This window comes from Stegostoma tigrinum, chromosome 20 (genome assembly GCF_030684315.1).
Source record: "Stegostoma tigrinum isolate sSteTig4 chromosome 20, sSteTig4.hap1, whole genome shotgun sequence".
In the NCBI taxonomy this organism is placed as follows: domain Eukaryota; kingdom Metazoa; phylum Chordata; class Chondrichthyes; order Orectolobiformes; family Stegostomatidae; genus Stegostoma; species Stegostoma tigrinum.
This window is the reverse complement of record NC_081373.1, coordinates 19,277,972-19,303,347: the sequence shown is the minus strand read 5'-3', so window position 1 is coordinate 19,303,347 and position 25,376 is coordinate 19,277,972. Positions and strand designations below refer to the sequence as shown.

Here is a 25,376-nt window from a genome sequence, read left to right as displayed (position 1 = left end):
AAGGCAGATAAAAATAAACTGTTTTCCATGTTGTTTTGTGGACAATCACATTGATAAGCCTCAGTGATATTTCTTTAAGAATTTGTTCATTACACTGTCAAAATGGTGGCAGAGAATGAACAATTCTGAACTTAAAAATTGGGTTTGCTTCAATGTAAGGCTAGTTAAACTGAGAGAAACAGCCAAAATCAGAAACCACTACTAAAATATCACTTAATCTACAACAAAGCAATTGATTTCAGACCAATATATAACACATTCTTCTGAAAGTTCTCCCGTTTCTATTTTAACAGAGGTGTTAACCAATTATAATAAAATATGGCACCTACATGCCAGGATCTGATAGTATAACTTTACTGCCTAAGAATTTAATGTGGTTATCTATGAATGCATCTGGAACAGTATATTATGAATTAACATCAATGTGTTATTTAATATAATTCTCGTTTCAGTCATTTCAACATATACTGACAAAGGCCAAAGAAAATAAATTATGTTACAACTGTAAAATACTTTACAAAACTACATTTCATTTCTTCAGAGGAATGGCAGGTAAGTGTATAATCTACAAAAAAAGTTTTATATTTTCAAATATTTTTGGGGTTATTGTTGGCATTAAAGGAGTCAAGAAAAGAGTTTGTGCTGGAAACTTCTGGAACAACTCCCATAAATATTAAAACCCGTGAATAGACTAAGCCCTGAGCTCTACATCCATCCTTCCTTGACTAGTGTTTGAACCCCTAAGAGCCAGTGATTGAATTCACTGCTACAACTAGCATTTCCCGCATTTCTTTCACATCGGATTAACACACATAAAATACTGCATTGTGTACAATATGGATCAAATGAACAAACATTTGTATTCAATTTAAACTGAGAACCTTTCACAGAATCCAATGATTTATGTCCCTTGCCACCAAATCCATCTCCACCATTTCTTGACTTTCATTCTTTCGCTCTGTGTTACCTCTCTTATTTTTAACTATTTATCATCTGCCTGAGGATCAATTTCCTGTGTGTATTTTCAGAACTTGCAGTCAATTTCTAAATGGCATCATATGAACCCCTTATAGACAGCATCTCTGCATCAAAATAAATAAGACAGCTAGAAACCTGGTTATGTACTGATCAGGGCCCATGCTTCACAGTCAAAGGGTCATGGACTTTAATTGTCCAACAGATGAATTTTCTGGCTTTAATTATGAAGAGTTTTGTTTGCTCTAGATGGGACTGTGCATTGCAGGCTTGTTGGCAGAAAGGTTGTGAAGGGATGAATGATGTCTTGCAGTTAGCTGTGATGGGACAGTCTTGTAGTCAATTCAGGGAAAGCCTGTAAGCCTAGCCTTGAGTTTTAGCATGAGTTTGGGCTTTTGCCCTCGCCTCTTAAGAGGGTAAATGATGTAGGGAAATCCAGAACTCGGAGGCATAGTTTCAAAATAAGGGGTCTGCCAGTTAAAATGGAAAAGAGCAGAAATTTCTTCTTCCAGTGGGTTGTTTGTGTTTGGAGTTCTTTACTTAAGAGAACAGTGGAGGCTGGATCATTCAATAAATTCAAGGGAGATTTGGATTGTTTTTGACTGAAAAACAAATCAAAGGTGACGGGGAAGGCAGGCAGGAACATAGAGTTAAAGCCTGAGCAGCCATGCTCTTATTGGATGGTGGCTCAAGAGTTTGAAGGAACTGCTCCTGCCTTGTATTTATTTCATGTTCTCATGTTATTATTCAGTAGCAATTACACTGCTTAGATCAGACTGAGAGAAAGATCTAGAATATCACAAGTCCAATTCCATTTTCATGCTGATCTCCTCTGAGATGACAAAGACTAAAATAATAATTATATCAGTTATATTTCTATCTCATTGTTTAAAATTAAATCTGTTATCATCCTGAATAACTTTAAAGATTGAGAAAGAATAATACTCCTGGTTACAACTCAGGGACGGCTGCTAAATAGTATATGTTAGGAAGGGGTAGATTGGGGTTTAGCTATGATTCCTCCTCCAAAGTTGAATAGCCTGTTGATATTCACTGGATCATGTGATGAATGGTCATTTGGATAAGGCAATGGAGAGATCTTGGTACTAAACCAGGTGAGAAGATAGAGATGGGATTCATGGGTCATTAAACGTGGCATAAATGTTAACTGGAGAATAGGTGCGACATGGGAATGTGTTAATATAGTAGAAAAACAAATATATAGTTAAGAAAAAACTATTACTGTTATTCTGTGCCATGAGAGCTCTCATAACGCATCTGAGTTAAATTAATTTCCCGCCATGATCTTATTTTTCCAACATTTTTACATAAAATGATTGTGATGATTTGAAGCAGCATGTATCCACTTAATCAAACAGCATTCACACAGGAATAAGGTATTGCATGTAACAGAAGATGCTACAGGTTTTTGGCTATTTTGACTGTAACCCCGGACTGCAAATGCAAACTCACAACAAAGAACTGAGAGTCTGATTTTAAAAAAATGGCAAATATACTGGAAATAAACAAATAAGTCTTTTGTGTTTTGTTGTGAACATAATTGCTGAAAACTTCCTCAGTTATTCTTCTGACTTCTGTAGTGGAACCCAGAAAGAAAAATTGCATTCTATCTGCACGAAGGAAATTTTTGCTGAAGGCGCATTGTTCTCAAGATTCATCATTTAAAACAAACCCAAAAGCAAAATAGCACAAATGAGAAATCAGTGTATTGAGATTGACATATAAACACAAAAAGTTCATACAAGTTGGAACAGAAGAGGCCATTCTGCCTCTTCAGGCATTTAAACAAGATGATAGCTGAGCTTTAATGTTGCCACAAGTTGACTTTCCAACCTAAAGTAAATTTCTCCCCAGTCTCCCCAACCCCTAGTGATTCTCTCCTATACCATGACCCTCGGTGATGGTCTGCCCTGATCCTCAGCGATTCTCTCCCTTTTTCCCATTAGTTCTCTTTCTGATCCCCGAGTGGTCTCGTCCCTGATCTCCAGAAATTCTTTTCCCAATTCTCAGTGATTCTTTCATTGATCTTCATTGGGTCCCCACCCTCTCTGTCCTCGTTGACCCCCTGCGAGTCTCTCCCCAGTCTGTGTTACCTGGATGTTGAAATAGCGATTCTATAGTTCTTTTGGATATTTTCAGTGAGGCAGCACGCAAACTTGTGAATCTAACAATAAGTTGTGTGGAAACAGGGGCAATGGGTGAAGCAGAGTGGTGATGTGATGGGATCACAAGTTACATTGTTGTGGACATCATGACTTGTAGAAAGACACATCCCCTCTACTGCATTTAGGAATGTTATATTTGAAACAAAATGTTGAATGAATCAATGTTGAGCAATTTTCATCGTAAAAATTGGCCAAGAAGACCAAATGATTTGGTTTCCATCAGTTATCAGGTAATTGTTTAAAGGAAATTGAGAAGGGGAAGTGATCAGAAAGATGGGCACCTTAGAAGAGGGGCAATTGGGAATGAGGTATGTGCTAAAGGCCCAAAGGCCAAAAACTTGTTTCAGGTATAGGCCTTCAATGTTGATTTCTTTGCCTGTGCCTATCTAATGGGTGACACACCTCTGCTTCACTGGGTCCATACCTCACCCAACAAAATGGAAACTTGAATAGTAAAATTTTACAGTGAAGGAGACCATTCAGTCCTTCACATGTGCTCGTTCTTTGAAAGAGCTACTCAATGCACTCTCACATCTTACTCTGTCTTCATTACCCTGCAAATTTGTCCTCCTCATGTCCATGTCTGATTGCATTTAAAAACTTCTTTAGAATCAAATTCCACTGTTCTTTCAGTTAGTGTATTTAAGATCTCAAAATCCCTGTTAAAACATTTGTCCTCAATTCTCTCCTTGTTCTTTTGCCAACTCTTTGAAACACATGATCACGGTTTATCAATCTACTTGCAAAAAGCTAATAATCCCACCTTTAGTGATCTATCAATGTTAATGAAATCTTTAATCTCCAACATCATTCTGGTAAACTTCAGTAGTCTTTTAGAGGCCTTGACATCCTTCCTAAAACATAGCGACTAGAACTGAAATAACAGCACAATAGCTAATATTCTGTCACCAAGTTGCCCTTTATTTACATGGGCTGTGACCAGCCAGCTCAAAGCCAGTATCTAGAATCAGGAGGCCTGCTGAATCTTCTGTTTATATGTGTCAGCCAGGGCTCCCTGATTGGCCCAGGGTTAACAACTCCAATCAAGGATCCTATAATCAATGAGATCCACCTGGTTGTGAGTCCAATAAATGTAAGAACTAAATCTAATATTACAACTGAGGCCTAACCAATGATTTGTAAAGGTTTCAGAGATAACGGGAACTGCAGATGCTGGAGAATTCCAAGATAATAAAATGTGAGGCTGGATGAACACAGCAGGCCAAGCAGCATCTCAGGAGCATAAGGCTGCTTGGCCTGCTGTGTTCATCCAGCCTCTCATTTTATTAATTTGTAAAGGTTTGTCAAGTCTTCCTTGTTTACGCATTAATTGCAAATGTTTACAAAGCCAAGTATCTCATCAGTTTTATTTAACCATCTAAACAACTTGTCCTGATATTCAAAAATTCATAGATACTGACTGCAGATCCCTCTCTGGCGCCATTAGGCTTAGGAAACTGTTTGCTGCCCCAGAAAATACATGCTTTGAATGATCACATTTTTAGGTCCTGAAATTTGATTCCAAGAAGAAGTGTAACTTGAGCAAATGACAGATCAGTCACTGCCAGGGAACTCTGCAGTTATGAGGCATTGATTTCAACACTTAAGACACAGAAAGCTGGGTAGAAGAGTTTATAACATCTTCAATATTAGTTACGAGATAAGTCTTCGAGCACACATCTCAAGAAAGCTTGATCCTGTGTAAGTTAACTACAGTTTGAGCAAAGCTTTTGAGCACAAATAATGGGTACTGTTAACTGGATCCCACCATGATTTCTCCGTGCGTTATACAGAATCAAATGCTTTGTTTTTTTAAACTAAAGCCTAGTAATAATACTTGCTTATTAGGTTTGGACTTCCTCATCATGAAACAAGAAGCTAACAACAGTTCAAGAGTTACACCTTAATTTGCAATTAGAATTTGCTGGTATGCAGACAGCTCCATTATATTCACTCTTGAAGCTATGTTGCTTACACAAAATCAAGTTCAGCAGTTCGACTAGTAACAGTCAGTAATGACAGTTTGTAACTAGAAGCAACACAACACAACTTATTTGAAGCTAATTATTGCCAAGTTTCTTTGATTGTTCCTGTCAGAACCTACACTTTAACCTCTCATTTCTTTCCTTTTTACAATTAATGATGAACACGACGCATCATAGATGCATAGGTTCATCTCAAGTGACTGTCTGCCACCCCAGTGATCATTACAGTCCTCATTAGTTTGTTCTGTGTGTGTTCATTAAATATAGCTTTAACCTATTTCTTTATATTAGTTTATTTACTTTTGAAGCCTTATACTCAGGTGAGATTTGAAGAAGGATCAGAGATTGGTGCTAACAATCTTTGCGATCATTTCATTATAATTTCACCAATATAGATCTGGCCTTTCTTTTCACAATTTGTAGACATTTGGGAGCCTTATTGTTATCAATCATTGCTGATCAAGATGCCTGAAATGATCATAATGAGAATAAAATACTAAAGGTGCTAGAAATATTTAATGAAACACAGAAAATGTTAGAGAAACTTATCAGTTCTAGCAGCATATGCAGAGAGTAAAAACAGAGTTAACATTTTGAGTCCCGTGACCCTTCTTCAGCACTGAAGAGTCAAACCAGACTAAAAAAGATTAACTCTATTTCTCGCTCCACAAATCCTGCTAAACCAGCTGAGTTTGTCCAGCATTCTCTGTGGTTGTATCAATCTCATCAAATTAGGACTTGAATGTCAAAAAAGCTTAATAAATATATTTCTAGCCAAACTACTCAGTAATTATTGAGGCAAATTATTATAAAGGTTGACGATTATAAGGAGCTATCATGACACAAAGAATTCAGCTCTGTATTTTGGAATCTCAAATCCTAAAGTTTCAGTTTAAGTCATCATTATACATTGTGTCCATTATGTTCGACCCAATGGCAATTCCTTACTGAAAGTCTTACACATTAGATTCTTGAGTATCCTACTAGTGATGAAAAACTGAATCCATTCCTTTCGTTTTGCACACAGTTTCTACTGTTTCTTAGGCAGGTTGTAACCAAGACTCCAGTGGACATTGATTCAGCATTCAGGGCTCATCTACCTGGAGTTGTGTGAGGTGGGGTCTAAACACAACGTTTGTGGCTTAGAGGTGGGAATGCAGCCACTGAGACAGTGTCATTCTGCCCAGATGTGTGAGTACCCAGCCGAATGTCAATCCAGAAATTACAGAACATGGCTGGTATTTTGATTCTCAAACCATTAAATAGCAGGAGTTGGAAAGTTATCAATGATTAATTAATATATTAAAAAGTGAATATTTTATACACATAATTGTCACTATAGGGTTCATTGCTTCTATGAAGTGTATTGTGGGTGAATGTCATGTACATGTCAAGGATTGCCAAGGGACCACAGGGAGTGGTTACAGGGCATGACTTGGCAAGGGGAGCATGAGTCAATCACATTTTTGTGCTATCTATCTCTCTGAAGATTTCATCATCCAGGCTATGGTTCTTGACACATCTGAAGTGCCATGGATCATGATACCTTAATTCCATGAAAGTTGCCAAGGACTAGGACAAGCCTGTCCCCACTGTAGAGATGGCAAGGTCAGGAGTACAGTATATGATCTCATGACTTGAATTTCCAGTGCGTGGACTTGAACTGGCCTGCATCCTCAACAAGCCTCAGTGAAAACTAGAAACTTGAGCCAATTGGGTCAGGATTCCCAGATTCAGGCGCTGGCTGCCCTAAAGTTCATCTCTCAAAACTGGTCTCCTTGAAAATCCAGAATCATTGCGTCCTATGGCTCAAACCCTTCACCTTTTATAATACTATCACAGGCTCAATCCAGTAAATTACTGCAGTAAGCAAAAAGAGTCCTCAAACTTGGCCAACAAGTTGTTTGGTAACATATATAATAGGGCTGTATAAATGGGAGTGGGTGCACCTAATCAGTTGCTTTCCGTGTATTATTGTTGACTCTGGAGGAATGACTATTCTGGGTTATGGTACAGAAAGGGGTTAACTCCATGTGATGCATATGCTGATCCTGAACTACTACAGCATTGGCTAAGGTGTCCTTCAAATCAATGTTCTTGCATCCTGGCAACGCATCATATTAATTACTTAGTCAGGGAGCCCCGCAAAATTTTTTGAGAAAGGCCTGCTGATCAGCCAGTGGTCCTTTCCTGGGCTCAAGGACTCAAAAGGCAAAAGTTGTATTTTTTTCCCCAGACAGAAGCTGGCACTCTGCTGGTTGGCAGTGATACAGGCAAAGACGGTGACACCCAACTCAGGCCTAGGATCTTTGCTGGAATCCCCAGGTTGAGGACGGTAGGGGAAATGTTGTGAGGCGTGCATGGAGGCGGGGGGGCGGTGGTCAGCAGTGGGGGTGATCTCAGCAGTTGCGCTCAGCTTTAGATGGGCAAGGCTGGGGAAAGAAAAAGCTTTTTTAAAGTTTTAGTGCTGTTCTGTGTTTACACAGAGGGTACGACTGAGATGGTCACTGAAGATAAGGGACTACTTAATGGCACAGGGCACATCTGCACAAAAGCAGCAGGGATAACAAATGGCTGGGTTGAAGAGGAGAATTTTAAAGAAGGAATCTATTTAGCTTCTGACTTCAGATATTTTTGAGGGCTACAGCAGTTATGATTACTCTGGAGGAGTATGTACGAGTTATATGATACCAGGACTGGGGAACGTAACCATCACTTTCATTAATTCTAGTCCTTTTTCATTACTTGTCCCTTCATTTTATTAAAGGCTAGGCTGTGACAAACAAGGTTACATATAATTCATTAAACTATGAATGTACATGCAGAGCATGGGTTATCATCACATTCATTTAATTCAAACAGTACATACAACTTGTCATCCTTAATAATGGATTATTCTGAAGTACAACTTGATGAAATTTGGACACCATTCCCTACATAAATGTGTCACCTTCTTAAACAGCATAGCTCCTTAGCACCTTATGAAATCCTAAACTGCTGTGCCAAGCAAAAGCTCAGCACTACAGGATTCTAAGTAAAATGCAACTGTTTTTGTAGCCTTTATGGGATCTAACTGACTGCTTTCATCTGTTTCTAATTTTAAAAAAAATTCCCCCTGTGTATGGTACAGCCAAGAAAGGACCAGTGACTTCTCAATAAAGAGAGCTGGAGGTGTTTAGTAATGGCCATAATTGGTGATGAATTTTGTAGAATCTTCATAGAAATTTCACAGAATTTTCTGTTTATGTGAAAACAATATCAATTCGCTTGTTAATGTATTAGCTACTTATCACCATTGTACTTTTAAAAGTTTTGTGAATACATTTTGTTCTAAAAACTTTTTTTTGAAGTTCTATGAAAGGATTGTCAAAACATTGCTGTCTCTGCCAATGTACAGAAGCAGAAAGGTTTATTGAGAACATTTCAGAGAATAGGAAACAGATACTGTGGCTTCAGCCTGCAAGGAGAGGTGGAAGTAGGAGAGCTGGAGGCTACAGTTCCCTCCAGAGACGATGGCTCGCTGGGAAAATTGCCAGTTTTGGTACAGCAGGACCAAAGCAGATTTAGATCAGGAGATAGGGGTTAATGTAAGCCAGCAGAAGGGGGTGATGGGCATGAAGAACTACAGTGGAAAGAACATGGAACAATATGGTTTGGGGAATGTGAAATTCATGAAGAACAGCAAGCCAACACGGACAATACAGAAATAATCAATTCCAGGGGTGGTAATGACAAATAAAAAAAGTTTCATTCAATGATACAGGGCTAAGCAGCTCATGTTATAGAAACAATTGGAGGAGATCTACTACAGAGTGGATATTGGATCTGAAAATAAACTGAAGGTTAAACTGAGCAGAAAAATTGCAAACAATCTGATTCAGTATGAGGGAGTGGCCAGAGAGATGGAGTAATTGTCAAGGGAGCAGGGATTGTGAAAGATGTGCTGAGCTGGAGTAAGTTATGTCAACCAAAAGTTTAATTCAAAACTCTCAGATGTGCACCTGGGAAATATGAAAAGGTACACAGTGGGGACAGTGGAACGTCCACTTAATTCTGTGAAGAAAGATCCCATACTCAAGACCAACTAAATTATACATGACCTATCAAGGTGCTTCTGATGAGTGGAATGCAGAAATTGCCCAAAATCATTTCAGAAACACTCTCCATATCCACCAGAGAGAGGAAGCTTTCAGTCATAATTCAAGAGTGGATTGGCACCCACACCCAAAAGTTGAAAGGGGAGTTTGCTAAACTGCTCGCTCGTATAATCCTTTTGAGTGCAGCATTGATTGAAAGTGAGATGCAATTAGACACAGTCCTGAAGGAATTCACCAAAATTGATATCGTTCTTGTAATGAAAAGAAAGAACTTAAACTTTCATTGTGCCTTTCATTTTCTCAGGATGTCAGAAAACGTTTTACAGCCAATGAAGGACCTACAAAGTGTGGTTCACTTTGAAACTCTGGGACATGCAGCAGTCAACCTCCTTACAGCAAACGGCCAGCTAATCAAATTTTTAGCGATGTTGGTTGAGGGATTGGCCAAATATAAATCTGTTAAAACAAAATGCTAAAATATGAAAAATGGCAAATTGGTATTTCTTTTCGACAAGGTTTACAAGGTTTTTCACAGCAATCCTTCAACTGTTGAGATGGAGGTGGAGATATAAGAGGGAAAGGGCATTTAGCCAGGTCTGAAGCAGGGGCAAATGAGAATGAAGTAATGGCAGACGAGGGAGCGATATGAAACGAGAAGAGCATAAGAAATAAGAAGTAGGAGCAGAAGTAAACCATCTAAACTGTCAAGCCTGCTCTGCCATTCGATAAGGTCATAGCTGATCTTTTTGTGAACTCAGGTCCATTCGCTCACCTTTCACTCCTCACTGTTCAAAAATTTATCTTTCTTTACGTCAAAAACATTCAATGAGGTAGCTTTACTTGTCTCACTAGGCAGCAAATTCCACAGATTAAAATCCCTTTGCGTGAAGAAGTTCCACCTCAACTCAATACTAAATCTGTTCCTCCTTATTTTGAGACTATTGTCCCTAGTTCTAGTTTCAGTTACCAGTGGAAACAATTTCCCTGCATCTATTTTATCTATTCCCTTCATAATGTTACATGTTTCTATAAGATCACCTCCCCATATTCTTCTAAATTTCAATGAACATAGTCCCAGTCTACTCAAACTTTTGTAGAAGCAGCCTCCTACATGGAGTATGAGGCTTGAGATAGCTTGGGCACTTCAATGTCAGTATCTACAAAGAAACTTGCAGGTTTATATAGGTAACATTATTGTTATTTAATTCCTCAGAATGCAAAATAATCTATTTAATCAAAACCACTTGAAACTTAATTAGGTTTGATCTGGATTAGGTTGGACTGTGTACACTGTGGATGTTTCTCTGCTTTGCTGTATTATAATGAGGAACATTTGGGGAAATTTGAAAGGGTTGCAATAGGATTGGCCATTGTTAAAGAAATAATAGGTAGAATCTGACAGGAATCTGAGCAGCTTGGGCTACGTTGGGATTTACATAGAACATTATATAGAACATTACAGCACAGTGCAGGCCCTTCGGCCCTCGATGTTGTGCCGACCTGTCATACCGATCTCAAGCCCATCTAACCTACACTATTCCATGTACGTCCATTTGTAGCAGAATCAAATGAAACATTGGTGAGGACTCTTCTGGAATACTGTGTCCAGTTGTGGTCACCCAGGTATAGCGATGATATTATCAAACTGGAGAGGCTTCAGATGAGATTTACCAGGATGTTGTCAGGTGTGGAAGGTTGGAGTTATAAAGGAAAATCTGGATAGTCTAGGATTCTTTTGGCTGGAGCACAGGAGGATGAGAGGCGAACTGATAGAAGTTTATATAATAATGAGATGTATAGATAGAGTTAATGGTAGTTGTCTTTTCCCTAGGATGGGGCATTTCAAGACTAGAGGGCACATTTTTAAGGTGAGAGGAGAAAGATTTAAGAAAGACAAAAGAGGGAAATATTTTACACAGAGGGTGGTTCGTGTGTGGAATGAGCTTCCTTAGGAAGTGATGGATGTGGGTACAATTATAGCGTTTAAAAGACATTTGGATAAGTACATGAATAAGAAAGGTCTGGAGGGATATGGGCCAGGAGCAGGCAGGTGGGACCAGTTTAGTTTGGGATTATGTTCAGCATAGAAGAGTCTGTTTCTGAGCTGTATGATTCAATGAGAGATTGAACAAGAACCATTTTGATATCAGGAGCATCATACAGACATTTTTCATCAATTTGTTCAGGGAAATTATGACACATCTATGGAGCAGATGGGACTTCAACCTCGGTTCCTGGATCAGAGGTAAAACCACTGCCACTGTGCCACAAGAGAGGAAGAAAATTACTGTGCGGGCAGGATGAGTATCTCAAACCACTGAAGTGAGTGTGTTTAAAAGTAAGCAACATTACACATGAGCCCATGCACTCGACTCAGCCTGTAGGGTCCCTAATCCTTGACCACCCAAATGCACTGGCTCCCTGTGTGCTCTACACTTTCCTGTCCCCAAGGCCAGCACAGTGGGACAGTGATTAGCACAGCAGCTACACAGCACCAGAGACACAGGTTCAATTCCAGCCTCGGGTGACTGGCTGTGTGGAGTTTGCACATTCCTCCCATGTCTGTATGGGTTTCCTCCGGGTGCTCCGGTTTTCTCCCACAGCCTCAAGATGCGCAGGTTAGGTGAATTGGCCATGCTAAGTTCTCCATAGTGTTCAAGGAGGTGTAGATTAGGTGGGTTATAGGGGGATGAGTCTGGTTGGGATGCTCCAAGGTTCAGTGTGGACTTGTTGGGCCAAAGGGGCCTGCTTCCACACTGTAGGGATTCAATGATGTCACTGACCACCCGATTCACACCAACACTTTTGAACCCTGAGCCTGGGAAAGAATAGGGATGTTGTAAGATCAGGGCCAATGGTGCCAAATAGGACTCGTTGCGCTATTTACACTTTGTTCATCTTGTTTCCAGTCATGACAGCAGACTCTCAATGCAGACATCAATCCATGATCGATCCTGTGTGGCTATGAGGTTATGCCTCACACTGGAACAATAATATTCGTGCTACACAGAGAAATCAACAACCGGATGTAAGATCAAAGCTGTGACATTTATAAAACAGTGCCAAATCACGTACAGTACATTGTCACCCATACTCTGAAAGTACCCTCAATAAGTATTCTTCCTCATCCCCCTCTCATGACATTGAGCAGTTTTCAGGGTGCGTAGTGCCCTTCCAAAGGTGGCATGGGTGGAAGGGATGCCAGTTATTTGGCAGGTACCCACTGAGTGGTGGCTTGTTCTAGTGTAATGTGCATGGTAATTTGGGTCTAGAAATGGCCCTGGTATGGCAGCTGGAACCTGCTCAGCAGTGGAAGCTATTGACCCAGGAGGTTTGGCCTGGTAAACCTGGGGTTTGCTTATATCTGAAAGGACCAGACACACTGAGGGCCATCTTGCCAGAGGTCAGTGGTCACTCCTCGGCAAGATCTTCCAAGGGTAGGGTGGGGTAGGCAGGATGGAGGTGAAAGGCCTGGCTGCCTCCAGGGAACCCTGAATGGGAGGCATCGGAGGTGGCTGTGTGTGGTTGCATCCTGGCACCACCCTGTTTCCTCGTGCGGAAGGGGCACTTAGAGTGAATGCCAGGTGCCTTCCCCCCACTGACCATGCTTTAGGTCCTGAGGATCAATGGGTTGGGTGATGGAGTGCAACTTCTGGGAAAGGAAAGCCATTGACCCCTACATTCCTGTCTCTTGCTTCTGCTCCTCCCTGCACATGTGGACAAAGTCCCTGTTTGCTGATGCCACAGAAGCCTCTCCTGCCTGGGGCTGATTAGAAGCCTGGTCTCTGACAATGCCCTCATCCTGGGGCATTTCTTCCTGAACCAGCTACAGAGCTGTTGCAGTGAGGTGCCCACCAGATTGTGCCTAAAGTTCCCACTGAGCTGTCAGCATTTGAGCTGGTGCGGGGTGCAGGAGGCAAGCTGCTTACATTGAGGCCTCCGTCCATTTGTCCTGGGTGGTCAAGAAAGTAGCCTCTGACAGAGCTAGCAATTTAACTGCAGGAGATGGTGGAAATGATGGCGATATCTGTGAAAGAAAGAAGAGAAGAGGAGTGGTGATGTTTAGCAAAGAATTACACCTAAAGTGGGGTTACTATGACAGCTGCAGTGGAATGAAGTGTGAGACTTACCTAGTTGGCAGGACATGGTTGTCTTGATATTCCAGCAGAGGTGGTTTTGGTCTTGTCTTGTGAAAACCAGGTTTTTCTCCTCAGAGTGGGTCAGGAAGATAATGTTGGACACCACTCTATTGGAGCAGGCTCTCTCTCACCTGAAATGGGATGTTTTCCCCTGTAATGAGGGAAAGGGTAGAATTGAGGTGACGTGAAAGTGGGGGGACTGCTGTTAGTGTTGATGCAGGTGGGTTAAAGTCAGTGAGGTGTCCCAGGTAGACTCCACAGAGACCATGCAATGTTAGTGGTGTTGGGTTGGGAATGCAGTTGGGATGGGTGACGGTGAGTGAGGGAAGACGTTGCAGTCAATGGTGGGATAGGTAGAGCATGAGCCTTGACGGGAGGTGGGTACAGTTTTAGGGTGGCTGAGATGTGGCAGAGAGAAGAGCATGGCACTTAACCTGGCTTGGAAAAGAAAGTCATTGGCCTTCTTCTGGCATAGCTGGCAGATCTTCTACACAGTGGAGAAGACCCTGACCCATGCTGCCAGAGTCTAACAGTGTGGCCACCTTTGCAAATCCTCCAGAAAGAGGACTGCTCTCTTTTCCACCACCCCCTGAACCTGGACAACCAGGTTCCTGTCAGAGAATCATTCTGCTGCCTACCCATGAGCAGGGCAGATTCAGAATGCTGGTGCTAATTGGGCACATGTTAGCCTTCTAAAAATGGCACGGGTGCCAAGAATCCTACCTTTTGGCCGTTGCCCACTGCATGGTGAGTTGCTCTGGGTTTTGCATGTGGTAAGTCAGGCCTGGGCTTGAATGTGAGGGTCACCACAGAGATGTGGTACAAAGATAATGGGGCAAGGTCGCTCATCATATGTGAGAAATCTGCTGAGGCCTCATGGCAGAAATCCCTCCAAAGACTAGATCCAACTCAAGTTAGCCAAAGATATAAGCCTCAGCCCAATGCAACTCATTTGACACGAACAAAATACAGACACTTAATCAATGAAAACAATGTGACCACCCTCAAAAATAAAAACAATAGATGTTCTTAATCTTTACTTTTGTTAGGATTTATTTTAGATTGATAGCTATTCTGTAAAGTGCAATCAGTTACATAATAATTATTTGACAGTTCAAATATTTATAGCGAATTTCTTGCTTTCTGAATTGACTGAATTCATTTACAGTAAAATTGTCTGGTGCTGAATAATTACAAGCCTGTTAATAAGAACAACTCAGCGCACATCTACAGGACCGATAAACTGACCCCAGAATGATTCCAAAGAATTAGTGTTTTGCATTTATTTCATATATATTGGTTTGTTGCCTGGACTGATACAGTCTAGAATAAAACTATTTCCTTAAAATGCATCGTGCAGATTTGATTATGTCAAACATGCTTCCTTCACAAGCCTGTGCGATGTCAGTAAAGTTTATGGGAAAACACAGGCCTCCAAAGGTATTTAGTAACCTGCTGGACGTAAATAACGTCCCTGTTCACTGCACTATTAATGGGGAAAAAAATGTGCATAGAGCATGGTCATCCCAAGGGGTGGGTTGATTGAACTTGGCCTTTTGGCCTTACGTAAGGGTAAACGATGTTAAACATGCAGCTAGGGACAGTACAATGCGACTGCAAGGGATATCTTGTTACAGTAATTTCTAATCATCGTGACTATCAACACGACCTATGAAGAAAACAAGATCTATTATGTTATTTGTTAGTGCATTGCAGCAGTATTCACTCTAGGTGTTCTTGGGGTCAACTAAAGTTGTTACTTTTCTGTGGCTGGGATTAAGCACATCATAAATATAATCATGAACTCAGGTTCCCTGCCAAACTAATCAAGGTAAGGGATGAATGGATTCAGGCCATAATAAACTAACAATCCAGGGGATAGAATGTATATCTGATGCCTGGTGGTCCTAGTGGCAACATTCAATCCAGTTGCTGATGACCGAGGGAAGCAAACATTAACAATCCTGTTCGTGCTCTGACTTCGGTTTCAATTCAAAAAAGCCATAAACAATTTCATTGCGGATTTGGATGATTTATCAGATTTATTAAGAATTCTTGTTTGAATCTGTAGTGGAGTAAAGGGATGACTTAACTATTTTGCGAAGAATATCAAAAGTGACGCTGTTGGGGCAAAACTTAAGCTAAATGAGGAAAAAGGAGTAATTTAATTCAAGAACTGGTTGGTTTTACAAGTCGAGTACTGCAAAAGGAAGGGAAGATTGTGTGCAGTTCCACAGCCTTGGAATCTCAGTAATGGATGAGTTAGAATGAATAGGAAAGGAGTTTTAATTTCAAGACACTGCAGATTGAAGGAGAGGAATATTGGTTCAATCAAATATGCAACATATGTTGTACTAATACAAACATTGTTGTGTATGAACTCTGCAATGACATTGAACGCGTACAGTTTTGGGGGCACCCTGGGTTCATCAAGCAGTTCACAAAGATTTTCAGTGAAATGTTAAACTAACTGGAATTTGAGATGTGCATTTAGCCTCAATGAAAACTCCAGTCTTATTATGAGCATATGACATTGTTACCCTTAGTACTGTAAGTGGGGTCTAAACATAACAAATGTTACCAACAGCATTGTAAATTGAATTCTGTCAATGCACTTTAAAAATACTGCTCTAAATGCCATAGCATGGTAAAGTTTCTTCATTAGAGAGGTTAAAGGTTGTTTGAAAGAGAACATGAAAACAGAGATCAGAAACTTATACCAACAGATATCCATTCCCACGGTAATTGGAAATAATTAAAACCAAGAACTGGGAACTTAAAGAGTAATGAGCTTCACTCCATGCAGTACTTTTGCATTTCTGATTATAAAAACATATGCTTGTCTAATGTTTAGTTCAATTAATTTCTCCCACTCCCTTTTAAACAACTCAAATATATGGCCTTTAGTGGACGTTTATAGTAATTCAAAGCGAAAGCAATAAAAAATAATTAGGCTTTATCATTTTTTCTCTTCGACGTTTTTCACAGATTCATTGGGGAATTTGCTGTCTTTGATTTCCTTTCTCTGCAGTCAAAATGGAGCCAGGGGAGTCTTGCAGTTTGATGCTAAAACATGGGTAAGTCTTTGTTGATTTTGACAGAATTTTAAGACAAAAAAGGGAGGATAATACCAACACATCTGCACTAAACATCAGCAGTCACTTCACCTGTGAAATAGCGGACGCTCACCCTGTGATGCCTGTCTATTTCCTTCTGAGTGTAGAGAAGGTAATCACAGTTTTCACCCAGCTGCCCTGCATTCAGACTGGTTACATAACTCACAAACCAACACTAGTGTGCCGTCTGTTGTTTTGTTGCTGGTTTAGTCGCAGGTAGGTTAAGTATCAGAAGAGGTGGAAAGAGGAAAGCTTTTAATACGATCTGCTTTCATATAAAAAGTTGAGCTTTCCTCCTAATTTAGTTTGCTGCACTTTGCAGACTCTAAAGAGCTGTCACTGCACAGGATTTCATTGCTTGCACCTGCTAAAACATTTGTGGTATTTGAAAGTGAGTGAAACACATTTGCTTTTCATTTTATCAGGCTTCAAAAATCTTTTGAAGTGTTTAATAGCAGGCCAGAAAAGATTTTTTGCCTCTTAATCATTTACTTGTAGGGCACATTCTGCACTGGTAGCCTGTCATGCAGAAAACGAGGTTAGACTGTTTTTATTAAGTACTGCATGCCAAGTCAATGTTCATTAGAGGTGTTTTAAAAGCTTCAATGTTGTTATTTATGAGGAATACAGAAAATGTTTGGCACTATCAAAAATAAGGTTAAAGATAAATAAATAACAAAGATTTCTCCACAATCTACACATTCTGATTAAAGGGCGGGTTATTAGGGAAGTTAGAAAAAAACTGTTTTCTATTTAAAGCAAATAAATTACACCTGTTTTCCTGGCATTGGCTGGTACGGTTACCCACTATTTTAATCAAATTATTGCATTTGTTCTTCTGCATATTTCTCTCCTACATGACCTCAAACTTCCCGTGAACCACAGCCTGAACAAAGGCCGCCCACTGTCTTTGCAGTAAATCTGTTGTCTCCCTCTTAGGCCCTCAACCTGGGATCATAGATCACCCTGTAACCCAGCTTGCTTCAATTTACTCAATTAACTCTGGTAAAGTCCTTGTAACTTTTGCAGATGTTTCTTTATTATTAGGGCCTATAGTGTACATGTGAGATCATAAGCCTGAGGTTACGGCAAGGTTGGGGGGGGGGAAGGGTAACAACTGTGCGGTCTAGCGATTCCTTCCCTCAGGGGTTAAAAAGTTGCTTTTAAATGTTTTAGATGCGATCTCTTGGTAAAGCAGAAAAAAAGAGATACTATCAGAATCAGGAACAGCTTGTGTAGAATAACTATTTCACATCTATGTGAGATAATGTTTTGATTAACAGATGTTTAATTGACCCATCCATCATGAAAAGAACTTGCCTAGAAGTCAGTACGGATAAGTAAATTATTAGCAACCCTGCAGGTGTTGGACTTCCAGCTCTATTACTCTTCTGCAATGGATCTTCTGAAGATTCTGTGTGCGTCAGTGATTTATATCCAGTAGTGAATCTACAGTAACCAGACATGGATTTGTTCAATTTTTTTCCCCAAATACACATTTAATTGAACAAAGCTCCTTGAGATGTTCGCTTATTGACTTCATACCTGTAGGATGAGCAAAAGTCATGTCCTTCAGCACGTTGCAATATTTTTGACTCCAGCCTTGGCTGTTTCATCAATGAAAATTGGGAAATTTGCAGCTCAATATTGAACCAATTTAAAAACAGTTATAATTCAATATTTTAGGAGGGAGAACTCTAATAGGACATTTTTAAAAAACTTTGTGAGATACTAATCACAGAATGGAAGAAAGGAACAAAAACAATAACAACAAATTCTCAGCTGCCCTCAGGACACGGATTTGTCGACTGCAGTAATTATAAGCAACATTATATGATCCCATAAATTCTTGCTTCTCTGTCATTCATTAACACTTTTCTGTGCAGTACCCTGTAAAGTTCTTACCAAAGGTTGTGAGTTAATAGTTTCTTCTGAAATGTGTGCCATTTCTTTATAATTACTAAGATTAAAACTGCAAAATGTTATAAGTGGCCATGTAAACATCAATACATGTTTTACCTTCTGCTGAAAAACTATACATATTAACAGAATGCTAGTAGCAGTTGACAATAGTCATCAGTGCATCACCTCAGAGAATTGACCACTCAGTCCAAAAATTAAGGGTATATTTGAAAAAATTACCTTTCTAGGTCAATAAGTAACTTAGGCATTTGAAATAATGCTTTCCAAGCATTTTTATGCAAAAGGTGGTACACAGATGTTAAAAAAAGTAAACAATCTGTATTCATACAGTGCCTTTCACAATGTCCTAAAGAACCTTATAGTCATTGAAGCGCTTTCAAAGTAGTTACAGCTGTAATGTAAGAAACACAAGACACAAGCAAATCTCCACAACAGCAATGAAATAATGACAGTTAGCTTTAAATGATGTAGGTTGAATATTCACCAGGGCTCAGGGAAGAATAAGCCTGCTTTCTTTCAAAACAATTCCAATCAAACTCTTACATTAGGCTAAGAGGAAAGATGGTTTAATTCCACGCAAAACACTCCACCTCTGCAGTTTGGCACTTGTTTGGGGCTGCACTGGCATGTTATTTCAGGAGTACACTTAAGGTGGCGCACTGCAGGGAGTATGCTAACCATCATATACACATAGCTTGGAGGGTGAGGTGAAGTAGTAACACATTGAAAGATTCAGATTACTACAGAAACTGCTAAAGAAAAGGTGTCATTTATCAATGTTTGAACAATATCCATATCTGAAATACATTGCTGTTTACAAACATATTGCTTTCAATAAAATAATGAAGTCACCTGATGAAAGCAGGTGATGGTGATGGAGTTATGTGGAAAGGTATATGCATAATGTGCAGATTTACATAAATTGAAGTGATACAAGGCCTGTTGACTCAAACTGTAGTTTTAAAAATCGGCATGGAGGAATAATATCCATTATGGAGTCATAAACATGGAAACAAACCCTTCAATTCAACTCGTCCACGCCAAACGTGTCCAAACTAAACTAGTCTGACTAGCCTTGTATTTAGACCCTATTTCTCCAAACCTTTCATATTCTTGTACTTATCCAAATGTCTTTTAAATGCTGTAATGCCCTTCATATCCTTTTCTAAAACTTTCTCTTCTCATTGTCTATATTGTATAGTCCAAACAATTCTTTGACCATTACAATGGCTCAGAGTAATACTGACCCCAAGACTGTCATTGACTCAGATTCAGATATTTGGAAATTTTAATGGTGAAATCCGGACATGTGGAATTTGGCCACCCCAGCACCTGTTTTAAAAATAATAAATGGAGCACTTCGGTTTTTAATGCTGCCAGTAAGAGGGTCATGCCCATTGTTAAAGCTAAATTGTGGTGTGTAGTTTTCTTACTTGAAGCAAATAAACCCCTACTGGACTGAAGCCTCCATTGTAAGATCAGTTTATCCTGAGATAGCCTTCAGGAAAACCAAGTTCACAGGTGATCCTTGAAAGGACTGCTGCAGGCCATTTCCAAAAAGATACATTTTAGAAACATATTTACCTGTATGTTGGGACTGGGAAGATTAGGAATCAACCTCACAATCCTATATTTAAAGAATGTGGGGAACTGTTGGCTAGAACTCAACCTCACAAATCATCTCTGCTCCTTATTCCCTGATATGGCCTGATCACTATCACTACTTCCTTTGTCATGACTATATAGAGTCATACAGCTGTAGAGCAAGGAAACAGAACCTTCAGTCGAACTTGTCCACGCAGACCAGATATCCTAAATTAATGTGGTCCTATTTGCCAATATTTGTCCCATATCCCTCTAAACGTTTCCGATTCATATACCCATCCAAATGCCTTTTAAGTGTTGTAATTATGCCAGCCTGCAACACTACCTCTGGCAGGTCATTCTATACATGCTCTACTCTCTGCGTAAAAAGGTTGCTCCTTAGGTTAACTCTTAAAATTTCCTCTTTCACCACCATGTATGTCCTCTAGTTTTGGACTACGCTACTCTGGGGAAAAGACCCTGGCTATTCACCCCGATCTCATCTCTCCACTTCCTTTCCCTTAAATTTCAGAGCCACAGTGGGACCTAGAGCTGCCAGATCTTCATCGCCTGTTATGCAGCTGGGTGCCAGTGCTTTTTGCAGTTTGGTGGTTTTAGGGAAATGGATTCACAATGAACATTACACCTTGCTTTACACTATTCTGCGTTTGGATTTGGCTGACTATAACTGACAGAATACCTCATGAAAATCCTAACGGAAAGAAGCTATTCTTTCACCACCACAGCTGAGAGAGAAATTGTCCTTGACATCAAAGAGAAGCTCTGCAATGTTGCATTGGACTTTGAACAGGAGATGGCCACTGCTGTTTCCTCCTCCTTGCTGGAGAAGCGCTGGGAACTGCCTGATGGGCAGGTAATTATAGTTGGTAATGAATGATTTAGATGCCCAAGCCCCTCTTCCAACCATTTTTCTTGTGTATGGAAACCTGTGGTATCCATGAGGTCATTTCCAACTCCATCATGAGGTGTGATGCAGATATCAGGGAGGATCTGTATCCCAACATGTCTTGTCTAGGTGTTATAATTATGTATCCCAGTATTGAAGACTGTATGCAGAAGATCTCAACTCTGGCTCCAAGCACAATGAAAATGAAGATTATAAACAGAGTTTTGCACCCTACTAACCAAGTGCAGAAAATGGGGTAAATTTCTATGCAGTGATTTTGTTGTTAATAAAGTTAACTATCAATAAATTATTCAATGGCTAATGTATTCCAACTAGTTGGAGGCTAGTTAGCTCAGTTGACTATATAGCTGGTTTGTGACGCAGAGTAATGCCAACAGTGTGGCTTCAATTCCCATTCGAGCTGAGGTTACTAAAGAAGGGCTCTGCTTCTCAACCTCTCCCCTAATCCGAGGCATGGTGACCCTTGGGTCAAACTAGATCCAGTTGTTTCTGTCTAAGAGACAGTGTAGTCCTATGTCATGGAGCTGCTCAGGATGAACTGTGACAAGAAAACATTGCATCTGTCTCTGGGCCTTCTTCGCAAAAGCACGTTATGTGAGGAGGTAGACAGCAGTCTCTTCCCCACCACAGCCACCTCAAGGGCAATGGATGAACGGATGGAGAATTCAAGTGTGTAGAAAAGATCTGATGGGGAGGACCTTTCTCACCACCAGTCAAGCTAGATCTTGTTGCTTGTAAGTTCTGGAGATGAAGTACTCTACCAAATGACTTTAACAGTCTGCTCATGGAACAACCTGACAGGATCGACCCTTTCCTTTCTCACAGGACCTTGAGGATGCTGCGTGCTGATCACTGCAGAAGGAGCCTTAGGTCATATGTGTTTTTCTGCATAACATTCTCCATGAGGAACAGGTGATACAACAGAGTGGAGGACTCTATTATTAGGGGACATGGGTTCAAAGTGAGAGGAGGAAAGTTTAGGGGAGATATGCGTGGAAAGTTCCTTACACAGAGAGTGGTGGGTGCCTGGAACATGTTGCCAGCGGAGGTGGTAGACGCAGACACATTAGCGTCTTTTAAGATATATTTGGACAGGTACATGGATGGGCAGGGAGCAAATGGACACAGACTGTTAGAAAATAGATGACAGGTTAGACAGGGGATCTTGATCGGCACAGGCTTGGAGGGCCGAAGGGCCTGTTCCTGTGCTGTAGGTTTCTTTGTTCTTTGTTTGTAACATGATCCAGCTACTGATAGTGGATCTTAGCAGAAGATGGTGACATTGTTTATGTACAGGGAGGCTTTGACTAGATTGACCCCATTATCAGGATACAGAGATCAGTCATCCTTCCTGATAAACACAGTACCAAAAATTTGGGGTTGTCTTTGTAAATCTGTTCTTGTGATTTTGGGAATTCTCTCAGTGCTCCAGATCCATTTTTATAACACGATGTCCAAAAATGTACAGAGTATTCCAAGTGTGGCTTAACCAAGGTTCAATATAAGTTTAACATAACTTCTCCATTTTTGAATTCTACCCATCTAGAAATAAAATTTTAGAACTAATTTGCTTTCTCTAATGGCCTTATTAACCTGTGTCAGCACTTCTAGTGATCTGTATGTTTGTACTTCCAGCTTTTGTTTGTTTCCCCACCCCATTTAGATTCTAATTGTCTAAATAATATATGTCCTCTGTATTTTCCTTCCTAAAAGTGTAATACCTACACTTATACTATGTTGAAATTCATTTGGCAATGATACGCCTATTCTCCACACTTTGTGCCCTTTTTTGGAGTCCTCAATATTGGTAATCTGGCCCCAGTTTAACTTTAGAATTTTGTCTGTAAATTTTGAAGTTTTGTTTCTGATTCCACTCTAAGTTGTTGTTGTACGTTCTCAGTAACAGCTGGCAAGAGAACATTGGACTGAATGGTTTCTTTGTGGGTTTTATTATGGCCATCTGATTTGACTTAAAAGTGTAAATCAAAGATAGCATGAACGCTCAGCAGGTCCAGCAGCATGTGTGAAGAGGAAGAGTTGTTGTTTTAGGGTTAGTGATCCTTCATCAGCGAAAGGTCATCAATCTGAAATGTTAACTCTGTTTCTCTCTCTAAAGAGTCAGAAGACACCTGATGAAGGAGCAACCCTTCAAAAGCCTGGTGATTTTAAATAAACTTGTCGGACTATAACTTGGTGTTCGTGTATCTTCTGACTTTGTCCACCCTAGTCCAACATCGGCACCTCTACACATCTCATCACTGATGCTGCCAGACCCATTCAGCACTGCCAGCACTTGCATTTTCATTACCAAGGTTGAGCATCTGAGTTTTCTTTTTGCTTTGAAGTTATTACCCCAGTTTAACAGGCAGTGAGAATAATGTGGGTGAGGGCCAGGATGGACAGTCTGAGACTCAAGACATTTCATCCGCCAGACTCAACTAAAGCTCCCTCAGTTCATTTGCTATCCTAAGCCAGCAGAAAGCAGCAGGACAGCAATGTCAGACAGGAGGACCAAAGGAATGGTTCCTGGCAATCAGGTAAATCATACAAACGGAGAAGTTGGCCATCAAAGGGACCAAAGGTCTAAATTTTCCACATTGGCTTCAGGATGCTTGTCTGTTACCCCTGGCATCATAAGGAAAGTTTTGAAGGTAAAATTATGAAAAATATGAAGATTTGAGCCCTTTCGCTCTGTGATAACCTTGTGTGAAAACCACAATCAGGTTAAACAACCAATGGTATCATCAAGGCCCAATCAGCATATTTAAAGTAGGATCTTGCTGCCATTCAGTGGTCCACCTTATTGCCTGCTCAGGTGAACAGTCAAATTTATTGCCTGAACTCCTGTATGTACTTTGGAAGCAATCACTACCAGCCACTGCTGACAATCTTCCTTTCTATTCTTTCAGATAAGCCATAAACATGTTCGATAGCCCCCTGGTGGGCAATGCTCCTTTCTATATTAGGTTGAAGGGCCAATTTGGTTAACAGTATTACAGGATGAACCGCTAGTGAGTCTTAATAAGAAGAGGCACTTGTCTTAACAAAATATGTTTTATTACATGACAATAATCAATATAATTTACTTTGTCTATTAGGCATAATAAGTTTATCAGGATGCAATGGGTGGGGGGGGGTGAAGGTGACACATTTATCTTCATAGGGATCTTGAGCTAGTCTCCTCTGTTCCCCATTCAAGAGTGTATGACATCATCAGATTTAGTGGAATTTAATGCAATCCAACATTAACAGTTTCAGAACCGTTAGCCTATGCAACATGCTGGAGATGCAAAACAATGGTGGGTAAGTGATTTTTTTTAACTGCTCACCCATCTGTTTTCCCCGAGGTGAGCAGTGTTAAATTTACCCAAAGTTAAGTATTTGAATAGAAAGGCTTTTGTGGAGACCTGCATCCTAGTTACTTTTATTTTCTTCATAAACTTTTAAAACCATCTTCTCTGGGTCATAGACACAGATTTTAAGGGGAAAGAAAAGATCAAAGAGATTCTACTTCTTTCCTCCCTTCCCTGAGCAGATGTGCAATGCATATGGGAAGCCCCTAAAAACTGCGGAAAATAATTCCAACTGATTTATTTGATGAACTAAGGTTTAACCTAGGCGATTGCTTGCAAGATACCATTATGTGTGTGATTATTAGTTTCCAGTTGAAAATGACCAGATATGGTGTGTATTCACTCCATCAATACTGAAGCATTGCTACACATCACAAGGCTGTTATGATGAAACTCCGTAATTCTTTTATATGCTTGCACCTACAGGTTTTTATTATTAAGGCAAGTCTGTGTCTATTGGGGACTAGGCAAGCATACAGTATGAATTAGGGAAAATAAATTAGAACGGCTTCTTTATAATGCACATAGGCTTTACCCCCTACTCTTTCATAATTAAATTTATTCTTAATTAAAGAGGACAAAATTCCCTAAGGCTAATAGTGTATTTCTGCCAACACTAATAGTAAGTCCAGAAGGTAGTTCCAATAGATTCCAAAGATACTATTAGTAAAATTATTCTATATGTGTATATATATATGTTTTTATTGGTTTCCCTCTTTGTGATAATTGAATTACATTTACAAAGTTATTTTACTTTTGTTCTCTGATAGGAATCAGGCATTAGAAAAACACCATTCAATAGGCATGTCTTCCTGCAGGAAGTAGATCCAGGCTCCGTTCTGTGAATGATCAGTGCCATTAATTTCCTGCATTTGTTTCTGAAGCCAGAGCTGCTGACTGGAAGCAGCACATGTCTTTCAACAAGGTCTGAGTGGACTTGTGGAGCTCGAGGAGTGAAACCATTCACACATTTAGTGGTGTTTATGGTTATTACGTGAGAACTCCCATTGCCTGTCAAGTGTCTGAGGCAATAAATGCCCTGATATATAGGCAAATGCAAGGCACCTCATGCCAAAGGACCCTGTCGCTA

At 40.1% G+C, this 25,376-nt stretch overlaps 1 long non-coding RNA gene and 1 pseudogene across 1 annotated transcript in view; both read left to right on the top strand.

Annotated features, from left to right (window-relative positions):
• The window catches only part of LOC125461992 (uncharacterized), a 119,574-nt gene extending 96,335 nt beyond the window's left edge, over positions 1-23,239 (top strand). The window contains exons 2-6 of the long non-coding RNA XR_007249580.2: positions 453-552; positions 11,430-11,565; positions 12,153-12,271; positions 16,371-16,459; positions 23,050-23,239. This is a non-coding gene — a long non-coding RNA (uncharacterized LOC125461992). The remainder of the gene's footprint in view (positions 1-452; positions 553-11,429; positions 11,566-12,152; positions 12,272-16,370; positions 16,460-23,049) is intronic.
• Positions 20,671-21,180, top strand: LOC125461991 (actin, cytoplasmic 2-like; annotated as a pseudogene).
• Positions 23,240-25,376: the final 2,137 nt, after the last annotated feature.